Raw genomic sequence first — 23682 nt, forward strand, 5'->3', positions numbered from 1 at the left:
ATCGCCAGCTTAATACACTTTTCAATATGCACTATGTAAGTGCTATTCCAGTCAATGGACGTCACTTTCAACCTCATCATCTTAATTACACACGAATAACGTTTACAAAACGTGGCCCAGCTTCACATTACAAACGAAAACAATGAATAACACAAACAAAACTAGGTCCAACCAAGAATGCTTGTAATCTGCCATCTGAAGATGGATTTGTAAAGAAAAATACGAAACCGGTCATGGTCTGAAGAGAATAAACCTTTTTAAACCATACATGTGGCTGGTAGCTGTTTTTTATATAAATTATAAACCTTAAGTACAACAGCCACGTTTCTCAACATGTCGACTTTCGACAAAATAGAATAAATAATGTCTAAACATCTTTACAAAGAAAATAACATATTATAAATGCAAATTATATTTGAGGATAACAGTATTCCTCATCATAGTGAATGTAGCTTAGTACTAGAACAGAAAAAAATTTCTATGAAACAGTACACAGAGACAGGAAGAAAAGAAATACACAAGGGTACACAAACACATAGCATAATAATACAAAAGGAAAGGACAGGGTTTGTTTTACTGCAGTATTTTGCAAACAAAACTTTCTTTACTTCTTGGAGATCTCCCTTTGTTCTTCATTATTTCCAAAAAGTCTTATCTATTCCTGCTTTCTGTACTTTTTTCGTATGACTTCTCAATGCATTTCATCGCAACTCATTCTCTTATATAGTCTACCCCTGTTAAGCTAACTTAAATCTACTGAGCTCAGATACTAAACTAAGGAACAAGGCAATACAGCACCACAAAACAATTAACACAAACAGCAATGAAAAAAAATACAAAAGGCAAAGCAAGCAGCATAAATTACAACTAATATAAGGCAATGAGCAGCAAACAAGAAAAATAAATCAGTAGTAAAACTAGTTTAATACAATGTAAAATTCAGTAGGACTATGCCTGGCAAACAGCAGCAGAAAATGAAATAACTTATACCTAAATATGACATAGCTCAAGCAGAAAAAATAGTACACTAAAGATAACATTGCAGATAAGGGAAATGTATAATCACATCTTAATGTCTAAGTAATTAAAGTGGTGCACCACAAGAAGTTATTCTACCAAAAAAATTACCAAGTAATTGAAAAGAAACTTCCGTATGCAATTCCTGTGAAGGGAAATGTCTTTTCATGCTCCTTCGTTTTTTTGAATAGATCATAAAATTTCTTATTGACTGGATCTGTAGGCATAAAATAGCTATATTAGTACATATATTAAATTTTATTTTAACCAATGCTGCAGTGCAGCTAGAAACTAGATATTAAAGAAAATGAGTAAATATGTACAAAGGATGGCATGAAACATCATTCATTAGCCATATGGCATTTCATAAGGCAGTAAAAATTCTCTCAATTCTCGAGAAAGATGCTTGTCATAATCAGGTGTGCAGATGTAAGTATCTCTCCAAGTAATAAGCGTGTCGTATTTGCGGTGCTTTCTACAAAGGAATGTCAATAGTGAGGATAATGGCCTCCCTTTTTTTGTCTTTTCTACCTGTGCCTCTGAAATGGCACACACACTAATGGCTTTTTCTCCAGGCGTCTGACACAGCTGGGTGCCCACGACGCATTACGTGCAGGTCGTCACTTAACTTTCTTACGGAAATATTTACGACAGCAGTTTCCGCTACAGTGGCAGTCTCATATAAATAATTTCAGAGGTCGAGAATTTGCGTTGCAAATGTGTAGATACAAAATCTTATGAATATAAGAGTGTCCAAAAAATTTTCGCCGCCATTGTGATGCATTCACACATTTACACACATTTCATAACTCTTAAAGTATGATTCTTGGTTTCCAACAACCTTTTTCACAAACCAGAGTCCCTAACCACTACTCATTATTCCTTACCTTATTATACACATAAATATTCGTCGATACTTCTTCAATATTTCATCATAAGAAATACGTAGCATAATCAAATAACTCATATAGCATCAGCTTATTGATCATAAACATATGGCAACAGAATAATACACATCATCATCATAATAATAACATCATAACACCTCAGTCAACTCTCAAAATCGTCGTAGCTTCCTCCAATAATTTCAAAACCTAAAAAAATTCTCTGCTCATGTCAAAAGTGTTATCTGCCTCAAATGCACTTTAAAAATCATAATCCCATACCAAATATATCATTCAAATCTCTCATAATATCACAATGGTTCCAAAAAAATATGAACAGTTCACAAAGTACAGACAAAATACAATTTCATAAGTGTGAAGTTATCCAACTGTGTAATTGCGTAAACATCTGTCACTGACGTAGTAAAGAGAATGTTTGTTTCTCTGTCAAATAATCAGATAGCTGTGTAATTCTGTGTTAGAGAAATATGGTACCGATGTGTAAAGTTGTATAAGCAAATACCATATTAGCTAGGGCTCCTTGTGCTTGCCAAACACATGGTACACAAAGTAGGCGTGTACCCCCCTGAGGATTAATGTAATTATACCCTCAGGTGTTACAGATTACAGCAACGGAATGAAATATATCACGGAAAACCCTTGTATCATTGTACTTCAAATATCTTAAAAAATACATGTTTTAAGTGCGAAATTAATCACTCAAATGCGTGTCCTGTAGCGCTAAATGTGCGTCTTGCTGTAAGATAATCTCTGTGGAAGTGTCGTAGTTATCGACCTCCGAAAGCTAAGTTCTGCAGAAGCCAATGTACTTACCTCATGATACACCAAATTTCAAGTAAACCAAAATGTTGCATTAAAATCTCATTAGCAGTACTGGTAAATGTTCTAAGTATGTGAGCCTTATAGTCATTACGTAATCGTGCAACTAACAAGCAAGAATGTACACACACAATAACACTGTGACGTCTGTTCACTATAACAATGCATTCGTAATTTCTGTTTAAAAATGTTCCCTAGGTTCTAGACTGGATATTTAACTTCAAACATTGTTGCATGTTAACAGTTTCTTAAGTCTGACAAAGCATACTAGAAATGTGAAGTGAAAAGTTTTATGGCAAAGACTAAGTTAAAAAGCAGATTATCTTTCAATAAACGGTTTTACTTGTGAAATGTGGTGCAATCCTTTACTCTTCCTAGTACGCAGAGGTTCAACTTCAACGGAATTATCATGCGGTATACGTCGGTGAGGAATGCTAAAATTTTTCTCAAGGTTAGCGTCAATGTTACTTTTCTCTGAGCCAGCCGGCGCACGTGGGTGCTTGCGGTGCGAGTCATTGTCTGTTCCTTTGTTGGCGCGCATCGTTATTGGGATTTGGAGACCTAACTTCTACAAATTCACCTCCTCGAGAGGGCCCTGCTCTGTTTGAATCCCGCCAGTTCTGATGCAATTCAGGTCTGTCGTTACCATCATATCGTCTGTCGTCATGTCGATAGATTCCATAGTTTCTTTCTTGTCTGTCACGTGGTGGAGAGTTTCTCCCTGAATCGTAACTGGACCGTTGCGTCTAAAGTTGTTCTGTCTCCCTTGATGATAATAGTTCTGGTTGCCATATTGTCTGTTTCTGTGATTGTCTCTGTCATATTCATTACTACGGAAATGCGATCTTTCTCTGTAACTATTATTCTGCCAGCGGTTGTCAAAAGGGTGGTGTCTGTTTTGGTCACGATTTGCGTTGTAAGAATAGACTTGTCGTGTCCAGTTATTGTTTCTGTCGTCACTGAATTGTGACGGATGTGACCTGTAGTGATTGTTTTCCTGTTTTCGCATCCCGCGACTATCTGTGTCAATTTCCAGTTCTTGTAACAGTCCCTGAAAAGCTTCAATGTCGTCTTTGCAACGTCCTGCCAAAATAATATTTCTTAAATGTTCAGGCAATTTGATTAAGCAAATGCGGATGAGTCCTGAGGGGCTGTATGGGTTTGACAGGTACTGATTCTTGTGCAACATGTCTTCAAAATATTTCACAAGACTGGAAAATTCAGATTGTTCGAAATGTTTCATCATTATAATGCTATGTTTTACTCGGTCTTGTGTAGCATGAGACCAATATGCTGAGAGGAAGGCATGGTAAAATTCTCCTTCACTGTGACAATCGTGAATGACCGATCGCATTCTTACAGCTGGTTCATTCTCTAAATACCCACACATAAATTCTAATCTGTGCTCTAATGACCAATTGGGAGGAAAACAATGAGAGAATTGACGGAGCCATGCTTGTGGATGAATGTCGTTGCCAGAATTCTTAAATGTTTTAAATTTACGTGTAGTAATGAACAGCTTATTGTCAAAATCATCATGTTGGCGAGTCGCATATCGGTCATTGTTAGGTCGTGTCGGCCGTTCCATCTCAAAATTCGGTGCACATTGCCAATTTCTTTCATAACTTCCGAAATGCCCTGTGTTATTGTTTTGCGGCTTTTCCGTATTTCTAAGTCCCTCTTCCCGCGTTGGAGGGCGAGTGTCTTCTGAAATATGAAATTTTTGTATTACTTGTGCCAACTGATCTTGTACTTCCCGGATTTCTCTTATGTGTTGCGTATTAATTTGATTCTGATTTTGTTTGAATTTCCTAATTTGTTCACACTCTTCTGTGTCATTAAAGACTACCGGTTTTGTATCATTCAGATTATCATCTACCTTCGTAGATAAATTAGTGAACTGATCCAAAAGTTCGGCTTCTTTCTCCGATAGTGTACTTATTTCCTCAGTGTGTTTTTCTGAACCAAGTTTCAGAGTATCTACTGTGTCCTTTAAGTTTTCCTGAGTTTTTGCAAGTTGCGTAACCGAATCGGTAGATGCAACTGAGTCAAATTTAGCTTGCAAGGTCTCATGATTTTCATGAACAATAGTTTGCAGTTCTTTTATGGCTGCTTCGTGATTCTGTAATGCATTTTCATGCCGCGAAAAAATAGGTTGAAAATGCTCACAAATTTGAGTTTTTACGTCATTACAGACGTTTTGACATTTCGATTCAATGTTATGTAACTCAGTAGTTAAATCTTCACGTGTTTGTTCAAGTGTGGTGTCTAACTTTTGAAGCTTTTGCTGTGTTTGTCTCAGATTTTGTTCCATTGTGTCTAACTTTTGCTGTGTTTGTCTCTGATTTTGTTCCATTGTGTCTAACTTTTGAAGCTTTTGCTGTGTTTGCCTCTGATTTTGTTCCATTGTGTCTAACTTTTGCTGTGTTTGTCTCTGATTTTGTTCCATTGTGTCTAACTTTTGAAGCTTTTGTCCCATTTGTTGCATTAATTGTAATAACAATGCACTGGTGTCTGAAACATGTTCCTCAGTGCTATTCGGCAATGCATTTGAACCGGCAATATTCGCAGTTTGAAAAGCAGAAAATGTGTCTTGACTTATTTGAGAAAAGGGTGAGGACGCAAAACCTGAACCTACAGTATTTGCAAGATTGTGTCCTGTCATTTCGGATTCCTGAGGTAAGCTGTTGCCGACCGATCGATCTATAATGCTTCCCTGTTCACTAATTGTTTCACTGTCTACACCATTGTTTGCAGCCCGCTCCATTTCCCTATGTACTATTACCAAATTACTACTTTGAACATTAGTTAATTCATTACTCGGTGGCGCTAACACACTGCTTTCGTCTTCACTGTCATTTCTCAGTTTACTTTGGAGCCTAGTATTACGTTTTTCACACGCCATTATTGTCACAATATTTCACACGATAACACAGACAAACACAATTTGAAGAGCAACAATAAGAGAACACATTAACATAGCACTGAAAATAATATCTCGTTAATTGCAAGCGCAGCTGCGAAATACTTGGTGCAAATCTACATGCATGCCACAACTGTTTTACTGTACACCAATGAAAGGCTGCAACTACAAAGGAGATTCTCTCTACAATTACGCGCTAGCAATAAACAAAATCTACACTAATTATACAAACTACAAGAAAAAATCAGAAGATTCCAGTGAGGTATCCTCGGCTAAGGGTCGACATATGAAACGTCCCCTTTTTGCAATTATACATGACTGTGCTTAAACTGACATACAATATTTTTAGCGCAACGCAATCTGACTTTCAAAAATCCCTACAAACGAATGGCCCTGACTAACATTAACCTATACGTTTCACAAATCACGTACCTCACAAAAATCTTGGTTACTCGAATTACTGCAATACAGCGAGCACCACTACTGCCAGCTAAATAAAAGATTCAAACTACAGAAGGCACTAACTACTGATAGGGATAGTTTGCAAATGAAAGATATTAATAGAGAACAAACAATGTATTTACCTTAATATCATCATATATATATATATATATATATATATATATATATATATATATATATATATATATATATATATATATATATATAGCAGTTCATTACAAATTTCAAAACTCCGCCAGCTCTCTCCCCACATCCACCACTGCTGGCGGCTCACTTCCAACTGCGCAACGCTACGCGCTGTTGACATCCAGCTGCCGCTGCCCAATACTACAATGGCAGACAACAATGCAAACTAGACACAGACTGCACACAGCACAGCCAGTGATTTTTATACAGAGGTGGCGTTACCAATAAAAAAACCTAAACAGCCTACTTACAGTTTCTTGCAGTATTCTCGAACTTATTCTCAGCTCGAATATAATGAATTTGCTTGAGACAGAGAAGTTGCTGTCCATGCATCAGCACGGCTTTAGAAATCATCGCTCCTGTGAAACGCAACTCGCCTTTTTTTCACATGATATCTTGCGAACCATGGATGAAGGGTATCAGACGGATGCCATATTCTTTGTCTTCAGGAAAGCATTTGACTCGGTGCCCCACTGCAGACTCCTAACTAAGGTACGAGCATATGGGATTGGTTCCCAAATATGTGAGTGGCTCGAAGACTTCTTAAGTAACAGAACCCAGTACGTTGTCCTCGATTGTGAGTGTTCATCGGAGGTGAGGGTCTCATTTGGAGTGCCCCAGGGAAGTTTAGTAGGTCCGCTGTTGTCTTCTATTTACATAAATGATCTTTTGGATAGGGTGGATAGCGATGTGCGGCTGTTTGCTGATGATGCTGTGGTGTACGGGAAGGTGTCGTCGTTGAGTGACTGTAGGAGGATATAAGATGACTTGGGCAGGATTTGTGATTGGTGTAAAGAATGGCAGCTAACTCTAAATATAGATAAATGTAAATTAATGCTGATGAATAGGAAAAAGAATCCCATAATGTTTGAATACCCCATTAGTAGTGTAGCGCTTGACACAGTCACGTCGATTAAATATTTGGGCGTAACATTGCAGAGCGATATGAAGTGGGACAAGCATGTAATGGCAGTTGTGGGGAAGGTGGAGAGTCGTCTTCGGTTCTTTGGTATAATTTTGGGAAGATGTGATTCATCTGTAAAGGAGACCGCTTATAAAACACTAATACGACCTATTCTTGAGTACTGCTCGAGCGTTTGGGATCCCTATCAGGTCGGATTGAGGGAGGACATAGAAGCAATTCCGAGGCGGGCTGCTAGATTTATTACTGGTAGGTTTGATCATCACGCGAATGTTACGGAAATGCTTCAGGAACTCGGGTGGGAGTCTCTAGAGGAAAGGAGGCGTTCTTTTCGTGAATCGCTACTGAGGAAATTTAGAGAACCAGCATTTGAGGCTGACTGCAGTACAATTTTACTGTCGCCAACTTAAATTTCGCGGAAAGACCACAAAGATAAGATAAGAGAGATTAGGGCTCGTACATTGGCATTTTTCCCTCATTATGTTGGGGAGTGGAACAGGGAGAGGAGATGCTAGTTCTGGTACGAGGTACCCTCCGCCAAGCATCGTATGGGGGATTGCGGAGTATGTACGTAGATGTAGACTCTATCCTGCACAAGCTTCTTCATCTCCCAGTACCTACGGCAACCTACATCCTTCTGAATCTGCTTAGTGTATTCATCTCTTGGTCTCCCTCTACGATTGTTACCCTCCACGCTGCCCTCCAATACCAAATCGGTGATCCCTTGATGCCTCAGAATCTGCCCTACCAACCGATACCTTCTTCTAGTCAAGTTGTGCCACAAATTTCTCTTCTCTCCAATTCTATTCAATACCTCCTCATTAGTTATGTGATCTACCCACCTAATCTTCAGCATTCTTCTGTAGCACCACATTTCGAAAGCTTCTATTCTCTTCTTGTCTGAACTATTTGTTGTCCACGTTTCACTTTCATACATGGCTACACTCTACATCTACATTTATACTCCGCAAGCCACCCAACGGTGTGTGGTGGAGAGCACTTTACGTGCCACTGTCATTACTTCCCTTTCCATTTCCGGTCGCGTATGGTTCGCGGGAAGAACGACTGCCGGAAATCCTCCATGCGCGCTCGACTGTCTCTAATTTTACATTCGTGATCTCCTCGGGAGGTATAAGTAGGGGGAATCAATATATTCGATACCTCATTCATAAACGCACCCTCTCGAAACCTGGACAGCAAGCTACACCGCGATGCAGAGCGCCTCTCTTGCAGAGTCTGCCACTTGAGTTTGCTAAACATCTCCGTAACACTGTCACGCTTACCAAATAACCCTGTGACGAAACGCGCCGCTCTTCTTTGTATCTTCTCTATCTCCTCCGTCAACCCGACCTGGTACGGATCCCACACTCATGAGCAATACTCAAGTATAGGTCGAACGAGTGTTTTTTAAGCCACCTCCTTTGTTGATGGACTACATTTTCTAAGGACTCTCCCAATGAATCTCAAACTGGCACCCGCCTTACCAGCAATTAATTTCATATGATCATTCCACTTAAAATCGTTCCGTACGCATACTCCCAGATATTTTACAGAAGTAACTGCTACCAGTGTTTGTTCTGCTACCATATAATCACACAATAAAAGATCCTTCTTTCTATGTATTAACAATACATTACATTTGTCTTTGTTAAGGGTCAGTTGCGACTCCCTGCACCAAGTGCCTATCCGCTGCAGATCTTCCTGCATTTCGCTGCAATTTTCTAATGCTGCAACTTCTCTGTATACTACAGCATCATCCGCAAAAAGCCGCATGGAACTTCCGAGCCGGCCGAAGTGGCCGTGCGGTTAAAGACGCTGCAGTCTGGAACCGCAAGACCGCTACGGTCGCAGGTTCGAATCCTGCCTCGGGCATGGGTGTTTGTGATGTCCTTAGGTTAGTTAGGTTTAACTAGTTCTAAGTTCTAGGGGACTAATGACCTCAGCAGTTGAGTCCCATAGTGCTCAGAGTCATTTGAACCATTTGAACTTCCGACACTCCATACAAATACTTTCAGAAAGGATTTCCTGGCACGTAAATCTATACTCGATGTTAACAAATTTCTCTTCTTGAGAAAAGCTTTCCTTGCCATTGCCAGTCTACACCTTATATCCTCTCTACTTCCACCATCATCAGTTATTTTGCTCCCCAAATTGCAAAACTCGTTTACTACTTTAAGCGTCTCATTTCCTAATCTAATTCCCGCAGCATCACGCGATTTAATTCGACTACATTGCATTATTCTCTTTTCAAGACACTGTCCATTCCGTTCAGCTGCTCTTGCAGGTCCTTTGCTGTCTCTGACAGAATTACAATGTCATCGGCAACATCAAAGTTTTTATTTCTTCTCCATGTATTTTAATTCCCACTCCGAATTTTTCTTTTGTTTCCTTCACTGCTTGCTCAATATACAGATTGAATAACATCGGGGAGAGGCTACAACCCTGTCTCACTCCTTTCCCAACCACTGCTTCCCTTTCATGCCCCTCGACTCTTATAACTGCCATCTGGTTTCTGTACAAATTGTAAATAGCCTTTCGCTCCCTGTATTTTACCCCTGCCACCTTCAGAATTTGAAAGAGAGTGTTCCAGTCAACAATGTCAAAAGCTTTCTCTAAGTCTATGACTGTAGAGTTTACGTCCCGTCGACCTCGACGTCATTAGGGTCGGAGCACAAGCTCAGAATGTTTCAAGGATGGGGAAGGAAATCGGCTGTGCTTGCTTGTAAGCTACTGTGGAGGAGCATGCTATTCCGTGGATAGTGACTATGCCGAAACAATCATGAGAGAGAGTCATGAATCGGAAGAACGGGCGATGCAGTACATAAAAATTTACCAACATGAGAGTGAGTACCATTACTCAATAAGATTGTTTTGAAAATATGTAAGTAGGCTGTTTAGGTTTTTTTATTGGTAACGCCACCTCTGTATGTAAGTAGGCTGTTTAGGTTTTTTTATTGGTAACGCCACCTCTGTATGAAAATCACTGGCTGTGCTGTGTGCAGTCTGTGGCTGCTTTGCATTGTTGTAATACTCGCCATTGTAGTGTTGGGCAGCGGCAGCTGGATGTGAACAGCGTGTAGCGTTGCGCAGTTGGAGGTGAGCCGCCAGCAGTGGTGGATGTGGGGAGAGAGATGGCGGAGTTTTGAAATTTGTCATGAACTGCTATATTTATATATGATGATATCAAGGTAAATACATTATTTGTTCTCTATTAATATCTTTCATTTGCTAACTATCCCTATCAGTAGTTAGTGCCTTCCATAGTTTGAATCTTTTATTTAGCTGGCAGTAGTGGCGCTCGCTGTATTGCAGTAGCTTGAGCAGCGAAGATTTTTGTGAGGTAAGTAATTTGTGAAAGGTATAGTTTAATGTTAGTCAGGGCCATTCTTTTGTAGGGAATTTTGAAAGTCAGATTGCGTTGCGCTAACAAAATATTGTGTGTCAGTTTAAGCACAGTCATGTATAATTGTTCAAAGGGGACGTTTCATATGTCGACCCTTAGCCGAGGATGCCTCACTGGAATCTTCTGATTTTTTTTGTAGTTTGTCTAATTAGTGTAGATTTTGTTTATTGCTAGCGCGTAATTGTAGAGAAAATCTCCTTTGTAGTTGCAGTTTTTCATTGTTCATTGTTGTACAGTAAAACAGTTGTGGCATGCATGTAGATTTGCACCAAGTATTTCGCAGCTGCAATTAACTAGATATTATTTTCAGTGCTATGTTAATGTGTTCTCTTATTTTTGATCTTCAAATTGTGTTTTTCTGTGTTGTCGTGTGAAATACTGTGACAATAATGGCGTGTGAAAAACGTAATACTAGGCTCCAAAGTAAACTGAGAAATGACAGTGAAAATGAAAGCAGTGTGTTAGCGCCACCGAGTAATGAATTAACTGATGTTCAAAGTAGTAATTTGGTAATTGTGCATAGGGAAATGGAGCGGGCTGCAAACAATGGTGTAGACAGTGAAACAGGTAGTGAACAGGGAAGCATTATCGATCGATCGGTCGGCAACAGCTCGCCTCAGGAATCCGAAATGACAGGACACAATTTTGCAAATACTGTAGATTCAGGTTTTGGGTCATCACCGTTTTCTCAAATAAGTCAAGACACATTTTCTGCTTGTCAAAATGTGAATGTTGCCGGTGCAAATGCACTGCCGAAAAGCGTAGAGAAACAGATTCCAGACACTAATACATTATTATTGCAATTAATGCAACAAATGGAACAAAATCAGAGACAAATGGGACAAAATCTTAAAAAGTTAGACACAGTAGAACAAAATCTTAAAAAGTTAGACACAATGGAACAAAATCAGAGACAAACACAGCAACAGTTAGACACACTGGAACAAAATCAGAGACAAACACAGCAACAGCTTCAAAAGTTAGGCTCATTGGAACAAACTCTTGAACAAACGCGTGAAGATTTAACTACTGAGTTACATAACATTGAATCGAAATGTCAAAAAGTCTGTAATGACGTAAAAACACAAATTTGTGAGCATTTTCAACCTATTTTTTCGCGGCATGAAAATGCATTACAGAATCACGAAGCAGCCATAAAAGAACTGCAAAGTATTGTTCATGAAAATCATGAGACCTTGCAAGCTAAATTTGACTCAGTTGCATCTACCGATTCGGTTACGCAACTTGCAAAAACTCAGGAAAACTTAAAGGACACAGTAGATTCGATTTCAACACAAATGGACACTCTGAAACTTGGTTCAGAAAAACACATTGAGGAAATGTGTTCACTATCGAAGAAAGTAGCCGAACTTTCGGATCAGTTCACTAACTTATCTATGAAGGTAGATGATAATCTGAACGACACAAAACCGGTAGTCTTTAATGACACAGAAGAGTGTGAACAAATTAGGAAATTGAAACAAAATCAGAATCAAATTAATACGCAACACCAAAGAGAAATCTGGGAAGTACAAGATCAGCTGACTCAGGTAATACAAGAATTACGTATTTCAGAGGCCACTCGTGCTCCAATACGGGAAGAGGGACTTAGAAATATGGAACAACCACAAAATAATAACACAGGACACTTCGGAAATTATTAAAGAAATTGGCAATGTGCACCGAATTTTGAGATGGAACGGCCGACACGACCTAACAATGACCGATATGCGACTCGCCGACATGATGATTTTGACTATAAGCTGTTCATTACTACACGTAAATTCAAAACATTTAAGAATTCCGGCAACGACATTCATCCACAAGCATGGCTCCATCAATTCTCTCATTGTTTTCCTCCCAACTGGTCATTAGAACACAGATTAGAATTTATGTGTGGCTACTTGGAGAATGAACCAGCTGTAAGAATGCGATCGGTCATTCACGATTGTCACAGTGAAGGAGAATTTTATCATGCCTTCCTCTCAGCATATTGGTCTCAAGTTACACAAGACTGAGTAAAACATAGCATCATGATGATGAAACATTTTGAACAATCTGAATTTTCCAGTCTTGTGAAATATTTTGAAGACATGTTGCATAAGAATCAATATCTTTCAAACCCATACAGCCCTTCAGAACTCATCCGCATTTGCTTGATCAAATTACCTGAACATTTGCGACATATTATTTTAGCAGGACGTTGCAAAGACGACATTGAAGCTTTTCAGGGACTCTTTCAAGAATTAGAAATTGACACAGATAGTCGCGGGATGCGAAAACAGGAAAACAATCACTACAGGTCACATCCGTCACAATTCCGTGACGACAGAAACAATAAATGGCCACGACAAGCCTATTCTTACAACGTAAATCGTGACCAAAACAGACACCACCCATATGACAACCACTGGCAGAGTAATAGTTACAGGGAAAGATCACCTTTCCGCGGTAATGACTATCACAGAGACAATCAGAGAAACAGACAATATGGGAACAAAAACAATTATTATCAAGGGAGGCAGAATAACTTCAGACGCAACGGTCCAGCGCGCAGTTACGATTCAGGGAGAAATTCTCCACCACTTAACCGACAACAAAGAAACTACAGGAACTACCGACATGACGACAGACGATATGGTGGTAACGACAGACCTGAATTGCATCAGAACTGGCGTGATTCAAACAGAGCTGGGCCCTCTCGGCAAGGTGAATTTGTAGAAGTTAGGTCTCCTAATCCCAATAACGACGCGCGCCAACAAAGGAACAGACAATGACTTGCACCGCAGGCATCCGCGTGCGCCGGCTGGCTCAGAAAAAAATGACATAGACGCTAACCTTAAGAAAAATTCCAGTATTGTTTAACGACGTATACCGCATGATAATTGCGTTGAAGTTGAAACGCTGTGTACTATGAAGAGTAAAGGATTGCACCACACTTCACACGTAAAACCGCTTATTGAGAGATAATCTGCTTTTTAACTTTGTCTTTGCCATATAACTTTTCACTTCACATTTCTAGTATGCTCTATCAGATTTAGAATCTGTTAACATGTAACAATGTTTGAAGTGAAATATCCAGTCTAGAACCTATTGAACATTTTTAAACAGAAATTACGAATGCATTGTTATAGTGAACAGACTACACAGTGTTGCATTTGTACATTCTTGCTTGTTAGTTGCACGATTACGTAACGACTATGAGGCTTACATACTTAGGACACATACTGGTACTGTTAATGAGATTGTAATGCAACATTTTGGTTTACTTGCAAATACGTTATGGATTCAAGGTGCTTTCTGAGAGATACCAGGTGACACAGTGGTTAGTTTATTTTACAGCTACACGACTATATCACGACGCTACTAATGAGTGACAATTTACAATGTTGCTTTTGCGGTGTATCTGTTTTATATCTGCACAGTTTTTCTGTTTTATTCTGCAAAGTAAAACATGTTTTCGTAGTAACTTTTGTGGTATAGCTACAATGAGATTGCCTTTTCCGTAGCACAACAATACGTTACAGCACAGTACTTTCTTCATCATGGCAATAAGCGTAATAACTAAGATATCTATACATAAAGCATTTCACTTTTGTTTATCATGAGGTAAGTACATTGACTTCTGCAGAACTTAGCTTTCGGAGGACGATAATTACGACACTTTCAAAGAATTATCTTACAGCAAGACGCACATTTAGCGCTACTGGACACACATTTGAGTGATTAATTTTGTACTTAAAACATTTATTTTTAAAGATTTTTGAATTACAAAGAAAGTTTTCCGTGATACATTTCATTCCATTGCTGTAATCTGTAACACCTGAGGGTATAATTACATTAATCCTCAGGGAGGTACACGCTTACTTTGTGTATCATGTGTGTGGCAACCACAAGGAACCCTAGCTAATATGGTATTTGCTTATACAACTTTACACATCGGTACCATATTTCTCTAACACACAAATTACACAGCTATCTGATCATTTAACTGAGAGATAAACATTTTTTTACTACATCAGTGACACATGTTTACGCAATACACAGTTGGGTAACTTCACACTTATGAAACTGTATTTTGTCTGTACTTTGTAAACTGTTCATATTTTTTCGGAGTCATTGTGATACTATGAGAGCTTTGAATGATGTATTTGGTTAGGGAGCATGATTTTAAAGTACGTTTGAGGTAGATGACACTATTGAAATGAGCAGAGAATTTTTTTCGGGTTTGAAATTATTGCAGAAAGCTACGACGTTTTTGAGAGTTGACTGAGGTGTTATGATGTTATTATTACGACGACGATGTGTATTATGTTGTTGAGGAATGTTTATTATGCTACATATTTCTCATGATGAAATATTGAAGAAGTGTCGACGAATAAAGTAAGGAATAATGAGTAGTGGTTAGGGACGCTGATTTGTGAGAAAGGTTGTTGGAAACCAAGAATCGTACATTAAGAGTTATGTGTGTATATGTGTGAATGTATCACAATGCTGGCGAAAATTTTTTGAACGCTGTTATATTTACAGGATTTTGTTTCTACACATTTGTAACGCAAATTTTCGACCTGTGAAATTTTTATGTGCGACTGTCACTGTAGCGGAAACTGCTATCGTAAATGTTTCTGTAAGAAAGTTAAGTGACCACCTGCACGTAATGCGTCGCGGGCACCCACCTGGGCGACAGCCGCCCGAAAAAAAAGCCATTAGCCATTCAGCGGCACAGGTAGAAGAAAAAAAAAAAAAGGGGAGGCCATTATCCTCGGAAATATTCTTACATCTGCAAACCTGATAATGACAAGTGTCTTTCTATGAGAGTTGAGAGCTACTGACTTACGAAATGCCACATAGCTATTGAATGATGTTTTTATGCTTTGGTTTGCGTAATTGCTTATTTCATTTGACATCTGTTTTCCAGCTGTGTTGCAGCATTGGTTTTATAAAATAAACTTAAATGCATCTGCTAATGTGAACACTTTCTGTCAACAGATTTATTAAATAAGTATTTTCTGATCCACATTCTTCGAAAAAGGATCTCTTGGAATGGAGAGAACAATAAGAAGGGACTAATAACAGTAACTGCATCTATAATTTTCTTTTCAAGTACATGGTAATATTTTTTTTACAATAAGTTGTTGTGGTGCACCACTTTAATTACATAGGCATTAAGATGTGAATATACATTTCCCTTATCTGCATTGTTGTTTTTACTGTAATATTTTTTATGCTTGAGCTTTGTCATGCTTAGGTATACGTCATAGCATTTACTGCTGCTGTTTGCCAGGCATAGTGTTACTGAGTTTGACTTTGTATTACTCTGTTAAGCTTTTCTTGTTGCTGCACATTGGCTCATATTAGTTGTAATTTTGCATTTTTTCTGTTAATTTAGATTTACTGTAGCTTGCTTTGCAATTTTTCATTTTTTTGGTCATTGCTGTTTGTGTTACTTGTTTTGTGCTGCTGCATTGCCTCGTCCCTTAGTTTAGCATCTGAGCTCAGTAGATTTAAGTTAGCTTAAGAGGGGGTAGACTATATCAGAGAATGAGTTGCGATGAATTGGAAGAAATGCATTGAGAAGTTAAACGAAAAAAGTACAGAAAGCAGGTATAGATAGTACTTTTGGGAATAATGATGAACAAAGGGAGATCTCCATGCAAAATACTGTAGTAAAGCAAACCCTGTCCTTTCCTTTGGTGTCATCCCTCTATATGTTTGTGTACTCTTGTGTATTTGTGTTTTTCCTGTCTTTATGTGTTTATCTGATAAGAATTGTAGAATTTTTCTAGTACTAAGCTACATTCACTATGATGAGGAATATTGTTATCCTCAAATATAATTGGCATTAATAATATGTTATTTACCTTATAAATATGCTTACACATTATTTATTCTGTTTTGTTTTAATGCTCATGGGTGAAATTGATGTTTCAAAAGTTATTCTGATCTTTTATGTATTTACTAATGTCATAATTCCTGTAACACTGATGTATATATTATTTCGATTCTTTTGTAAAGCCCATATTACTACAAATGTTATCTGTATTATTATGTTTTTAATGATGTATTTTGTACCTTTGTTATTGTATTCTCATGTTATAAAATTGTAATTGATACCAGTTTATCAAACTAAGTAACTTGTAAGCATTCATTTCACTGCACACATTTCCGTTGGTCATAGTATATGGACAATATGTGAGAAGTAGGGACTGATAGTGTTTGCACGTGTGTTAATGATTCAGCAAGGGACTGGATAACAGCATTGCTGGTTCTAAGGACAATTCCAAAAACTTTGTGAGTGCACAAGTGGTGGTTATCGACTTGCTATATTATCCGCAAGACTCTTCAATGGTGATTGTGCACCTGCACAGTCACAACAGATGGCTGTTGGCTATCTCTACAAGGACTACAGTGGGTCTACATCAACCATCAATACCATCATCTCTACAAGGACTGCAGTGGGTCTGCACCTCTGGTGGCCCACCAATACCGTAATCTCTACCAGAAGTACAGTGGGTCTGCTCTGTGATGACCTACCAATACTCTTCAAAACGTCGAATGACTCTGATGTGGGTTTGCTATGTTGTGGCCCATTACCTGTCAGCATGTCAAGAGTCAGCACTGTCTTTCTGATGGAAGGACACTACTTCTTCAAGACTGCATGGAAATCCACTACTTCTGTGTGCATTCTCTTTTACTGTTCAGACTTTGAAAAAAAAAAAAAAGAAAAACACTGTAATTTTACTGTGATGAATCAGGACTATCTTTATGGACTGTGAGAAAATTTTAGCTCTTGACCAACATTGTATCAATAAGTGTGTGCCTTTGATTTCTTTGTTATTGTAATTGTGAAAAAAATTTTAACAAATATGTATTGGCCAGTGCCCAAAAAAATTTTTTTGTGGGGAGCATGGGGGCTATGTAAGTAGTCTGTTTAGGTTTTTGTATTGGTAACGCCACCTCTGTATGTAAGAAGGCTGTTTAGGTTTTTTTATTGGTAACGCCACCTCTGTATGAAAATCACTGGCTGTGCTGTGTGCAGTCTGTGGCTGCTTTGCATTGTTGTAATACTCGCCATTGTAGTGTTGGGCAGCGGCTGCTGGATGTGAACAGCGCATAGCGTTGTGCAGTTGGAGGTGAGCCGCCAGCAGTGGTGGATGTGGGGAGAGAGATGGCGGAGTTTTGAAATTTGTCATGAACTGCTATATTTATATATGATGATATCAAGTAAATACATTGTTTGTTCTCTATTAATATCTTTCATTTGCTAACTATCCCTATCAGTAGTTAGTGCCTTCCATAGTTTGAATCTTTTGTTTAGCTGGCAGTAGTGGCGCTCGCTGTATTGCAGTAGCTTGAGCAGCGAAGATTTTTGTGAGGTAAGTGATTTGTGAAAGGTATAGTTTAATGTTAGTCAGGGCCATTCTTTTGTAGGGAATTTTGAAAGTCAGATTGCGTTGCGCTAACAAAATATTGTGTGTCAGTTTAAGCACAGTCATGTATAATTGTTCAAAGGGGACGTTTCAAATAGTACCTTGATTTTTCTTCATTCATTAAACAGGAAACTTCGTTATGTTCAGTGCAGTACTGAGACGCCCTGCTAAACCCGCAGGACAGGACAGGTAGTGTAAATTATGGAAAGGGGCCAAAATAAGCGGCTGTCGGTTACACTCGAACATACAACTTTATATATTTGACCAAACATTACAAGAGCCAAGAAAATTAAAAAAAAAAACACAGCATTAATTTTTGGAACTTAATACCCGGCTGAATATGCCATACAATCTCATGCCTTAAGGGCCAGACCACCTTAATTTAAAATCGGCTGAAAGCCATAACTTAAGACTCAAACCAAAATCAGAATTTTTAAAAGGCAAAAAGCCTTATCTTAAATCAGTTCTTTAATTGGGCTGAAGGTCCAAACAATCTGACACCTTAAGAGCAAAACAACTTTAATTTAAAAATCGGCTGAAGGCCCATCACTCAAGACTCAAACCATAATAATTTTTAAGAGGCCAAAGACCCTATCTTAAAACAGTTCTTTAATTATGCTGAAGGCCCAAACAATATGACACCTTAAGAGCGAAACAACTTTAATTCAAAATCGGCTGCAGGCCCATCACTTAAGGAGGGTAGGACTTCAAACGGGCCGACGTGGAGCAGGAGAGGCACCACAGGACATTTTAATTTCCACTGTCTATACTTTTACAAATAAATTCATAAAACTTTAACAGCAGGACCAGGAAGGATTCAGAATTCATACTCATAGCAGTGGAAGCTCAAAAACGTAATAAAACACATTTTTTTACATGTGAAATTTCTTCATTTTTTCACTTACTACTGGCTGCATTTGTTGCTATAGGTACACTTACCTTCCTAAGTAAGACAGATTCTTCGATGACTTTTGCACAGCACACAAACCATAGTTACAGGTGTATGAAACTCTAGAAGTTATTTAATTTGTGAAAAAATGAATGAACTGTTACAATTTAAACTTCATGTTTAGAAAAAACTCAAGTTTCATAGTTAATTATCTCAATTTTTTCCACAGTTTTTTAATAGATTTGGAAAATTCTAGAGTTTCATACACCTGTAACTACTGTTTGTATGCTATGAAAAATTCATCGAAGAATCTCTCTTACTTAGGAAGAAAAGTGTACCTATAGCAACAAATGCAGCCAGTAATAAGTGAAAAAATGATGAAATTTCACATGGAAAAAAAGGTATTTTGCTACGTTTTTGAACTTCCACTGCGATGAGTGTGAGTCCTCAATCCTTCCTGGTCATGATGAAAACAAGTTTTATGAATTTATTTGTAAAAGTATAGACAGTAGAAATTAAAATGTCCTGTGGTGACTCTCCTGCTCCAAGTCGGTCAGTTTGACGTCCTACCCCCCCTTAAGACCCAACAAAATTAAATTTTTAAAAAAAGGCCAAAGGCCTTACTTAAAACAGTTCTTTAAATTAGGCTGAAGGCCCAAACAATCTTACGTCTTAAGGGCAAAACAACCTTAATTTAAAAATCGGCTAGAAGCCATACAAATACAAACAGCAAGAAGAAATAAAAAAAGGCAGTACACCCAACGGCGCTCAGAAGTTTCCAAGGATCGGCCAGGAATTCAAACACTAACGCTCGCTTAGGTGAGACAGGCAGTCGCCCCAACAATTCTCGATCCTACGACAACCCAACCAACAGACATTAAACGGACCAACTGACAAGATAACTTTCGTTCCACCCGACCACCACACAACAGGCAGTTCAATGCAACAACGTAGGAAGTATTGGCGCCCACAACCAATTATACAGTGAGCTGTCAAACTTCACACCGTGCTGAACAGCGACAACACGATGAGGAAAATACACTGCCTGAATTTACGTCAACGGCCAGGGCAGGTAACCGGAACGTTAACGGCGACAAGGCAGAAGATTCCGCTGGTGAACTTCAGTTCAAAATAGCCAAGTACAGTTAAACTACACCGGATGATAGCTAAAATTCGCCAACTTAAAAACACACGTTGTTGCTCGCGGGAATACGCCAGCAGCCTACAACGAAATCCAAACGACACAGTGTGAACAGTCGTGACTTGCTGGCAGATGATATCAAAACTCAGCTTTCGTGTCCAGGATCGGTGAGCCAAGGACCTCGTAGCAATGGCAACAGCACCACACACTCCAACCGAGCGTAGACGCCGCCAGCGGCCCTGGCCAAACTACGTGCCGCGGAGACTTCCTCGCTGCTCCACCCAATCGACCAACTGCCCGCACACAGCATAGGCGGAAACTATAAGCGCCAGGCCAAAGATAGTACAAGGTCCGAATATCGATACACACCGCTGCCGCCACTCGCGGAGAGAGAGGATAATAGCCCAATCGCCATAATCGCGGGAGACTAAACACAGAATAGCAACCAAGGTTTAATCCAACGCATAACATGAGCCAGCCACGGCTCAAGTATTTTAAAACGCATTTACTGTCAAAGTAACATGGGTACAAACAGTATGCTTTCATAAGGAAATCATATTAAGATGTGCAACTGTTGTTCAAAATGTGTAGGGAGACTGATGAGATTTGTTCAAATGGCTCTGAGCACTATGCGACTTAACTTCTGAGGTCACCAGTCGCCTAGAACTTAGAACTAATTAAACCTAACTAACCTAAAGACATCACACACATCCATGCCCGAGGCAGGATTCGAACCTGCGACCGTAGCCGTCACTCGGCTCCAGACTGCAGCGCCTAGAACCGCACGGCCACTCCGGCCGGCGATGAGATTTGTTACACAGTTATTTATGTGTCACGGAGGCAAGACAAGCTCAAGTTATCAGTAACTGTACGACATACCAAAGTTTACGTAGTTAGTAAGTATGATGACGACCCCTGAAGAGCTATTCGAGCTCCGAGCCTTTGCACAATCAGTGTCTTTGCACTACAATACCAGACAACCCAGGAATGAGACAGAGGGAGATTCAAATTGGAAAACATTGAGAGAAAACTTCCAGTTTTAATGTTTGTTCTACAAGCAAGGGAAACTTCCTGAAAACCTTGCTCAGAACCTGCCGATGTGATCCATTTTTAATTTAATTTTGAGACAATATCAAAGCCTGAAGTGCGTGTGTGTGTCTCTGTATATGTGTATAAAAGGCGGCGAATTGCTCTATATATTCATTGTATCTTTGTCGCAGATTTTTTGCTTTTCTTGTGTCGTTCTATGTCTTTTACGACGATATTCCTTCCTAAATCTTTATCGAGCCTTTCTGCTTCGGATTCTACCTATGTGCTCTTTCCACTTCTCCTCATATGAACCTATTCTAATTTTTAATTCACGCAAGTTCATTATATTTTCCTTGTGAATATATACAGTTTTATTTATTTTTCGCATACCAGGTACTTTTATTTACTTATTTTCCGACTTATCAGTCGTTTATGAGCTTCCAAGTATCTGAACCCCTTCACCGTGCCTTGGAGAACCTGCTCACACACTAATCAGCCACATCATTGCGCAACAGCGAGCTGGTACTTAGCATGCAAAACAGCCGTAGTTAGTCGTAAGATGTATTCTAGCCGTTCTTGGAACGGTGCCACAGGCAGATGGCACCTGATGACCACACACTGGTAACGCAAGTGCTACAGATTAGGTGGACGTTGTAAGTGAACTAGGAGCTGACTGTCGATGACGTTCCAGATGTGTTCGATGCAGTTGACATCTGGTGAATTTGTTAAAAGTATTGAGAGATATCACAGTCTGTGCCTCTATAAAAACCGCAAGATTCATGAAAGCCCACGAGAGCACCCAGACCATAGTACTGGCAGTGCTGTACCTCCTGTAGTGAATGTGTTTAGCAGAGATTCTCAAGGACGAATGAGCATTACGGTAGTCCCATCGACGTTATGTAACAAAAGATGTTGCCAAACGCTCTGGTGCGTGAAGTGTGGTGTAGTCTTCGGCATGACTGGCTGGCGGGCTTAGGCGTGCCGGATGAGATCCGACCACCAGAAATTATCATTTTTGGAAGGTTCTTGAAATATCTTACGTTTGTGTATCTGGAATGGTTCTAAATACTAGCATTCTGAAATATTCGTTTTTGGTGTCAGGAGCGATCAGAAAGTTTCCACTTCAGGATGTTGCTGTAGCGTACGTGAAAAGTGGCGCGGCTCCGATGCGAGTGTAAGAGCACCGATATCTAGACGGGGGATAAATGATGCATTCGTGTCTTTCCGACGTGCGTGCGGTAAATGCGGAAACGGGAACTATGGCGACGTTATCACCAAGTGCGTCCAAGTAGGACTAACGTGTTGTCTTTCCTGGGCTGACGCAGGACAGAATCCGGTAGACATACATCGGAGAATGTGTATGGGGCAACAAGTCTGTCGAGATACATCGTTGTGGAAAACTGCGACAAGGGGTGCACTTGTTCATGACAACGAACAACCCCATATTCAAATATCGTAATGCAGAATTTATGTCTATCGAAGTGAGAGACGCTCGAACACCCGACCTACAGTCCTGATGTCTCCCAATGCGAGTATCGCGCCTTCGGTCTCTTAAAAAATTCCTTGATTGTGTAGCAGGGAGTTACGGACTTCTTCACGCAGCAGGACACATGAAACGGTGTTTCACCAAACGGGCATCATCGATCTGTTGCTTCGGTGGGATGATTGCCTCAATGCTCACGGCGATTTTGTCTGATAGGAATACCGATTCTGGACTGTACAGCATTCGAACGGAAACTTTTTGATCGCCCCTTGAATAAATTGAAAGGAGTCTACAGGGGGTACACTTGTATGTGGCACCCGAATATGATAATAATACTAATGTAAACTAAAATGAAACTGTTATATTATAAACGATGTATATCTGTGATAGGCTCTATAACGCGGATCGCTGACTGAGCACGACCGCAGCGTCAAAGATTCTGCTTCTGGTCTGAGATTGTAGTGTTGGAGCAAGAGACCGCTTGGCGCACAGTAGTGGGTAGCTGTATGTGAGCGAAAGAGGATGGAGTAGGCAGTTTTGTGGTGAGCTCTGTGAAGCCTCCAAGTGTTAAATTATAATGTAGGAATTACGAGACCATGTAGGCAAAAGTCTTCTCGCAACCAAGGTAAAAGAGGCTCAATATTTATGACTTTCGTTTTGACAGCACGTTAGTGTAGAAGAGTTGGCTCATAATTGGCAATTGTTGAGTAACCCCACAATCTACGTAAACAGATTTGATGTAAATGTTAGTTAAATATTTCCCTTTTGTAACGTTTGTAAGATTTGTTAACACAGGTATACGTAATTTGATGATCTGTCTTTATACGTTTTAGTGAGCTTAGAAATACTTGCTGTATAAATCTCATTGGCAGTTTAGTAAAAAGGATGTAATTTTTCTGAGCAATGTTATTTCAACTGTCAGTTTTTTTAAAAAGCCAAACTTATTTTCGAATATAATTTCACTATTGAGAAGATCAGTGTTAAAAATTCACCCAAATCAGTACTACCGCCTCCCGTCCATGTCATATGTTTTTCAAAGACATTGAATTTTTCTTAAATGTCTTCATTTATCA

Source organism: Schistocerca serialis, chromosome 2 (genome assembly GCF_023864345.2).
Source record: "Schistocerca serialis cubense isolate TAMUIC-IGC-003099 chromosome 2, iqSchSeri2.2, whole genome shotgun sequence".
Lineage (NCBI taxonomy): Eukaryota > Metazoa > Arthropoda > Insecta > Orthoptera > Acrididae > Schistocerca > Schistocerca serialis.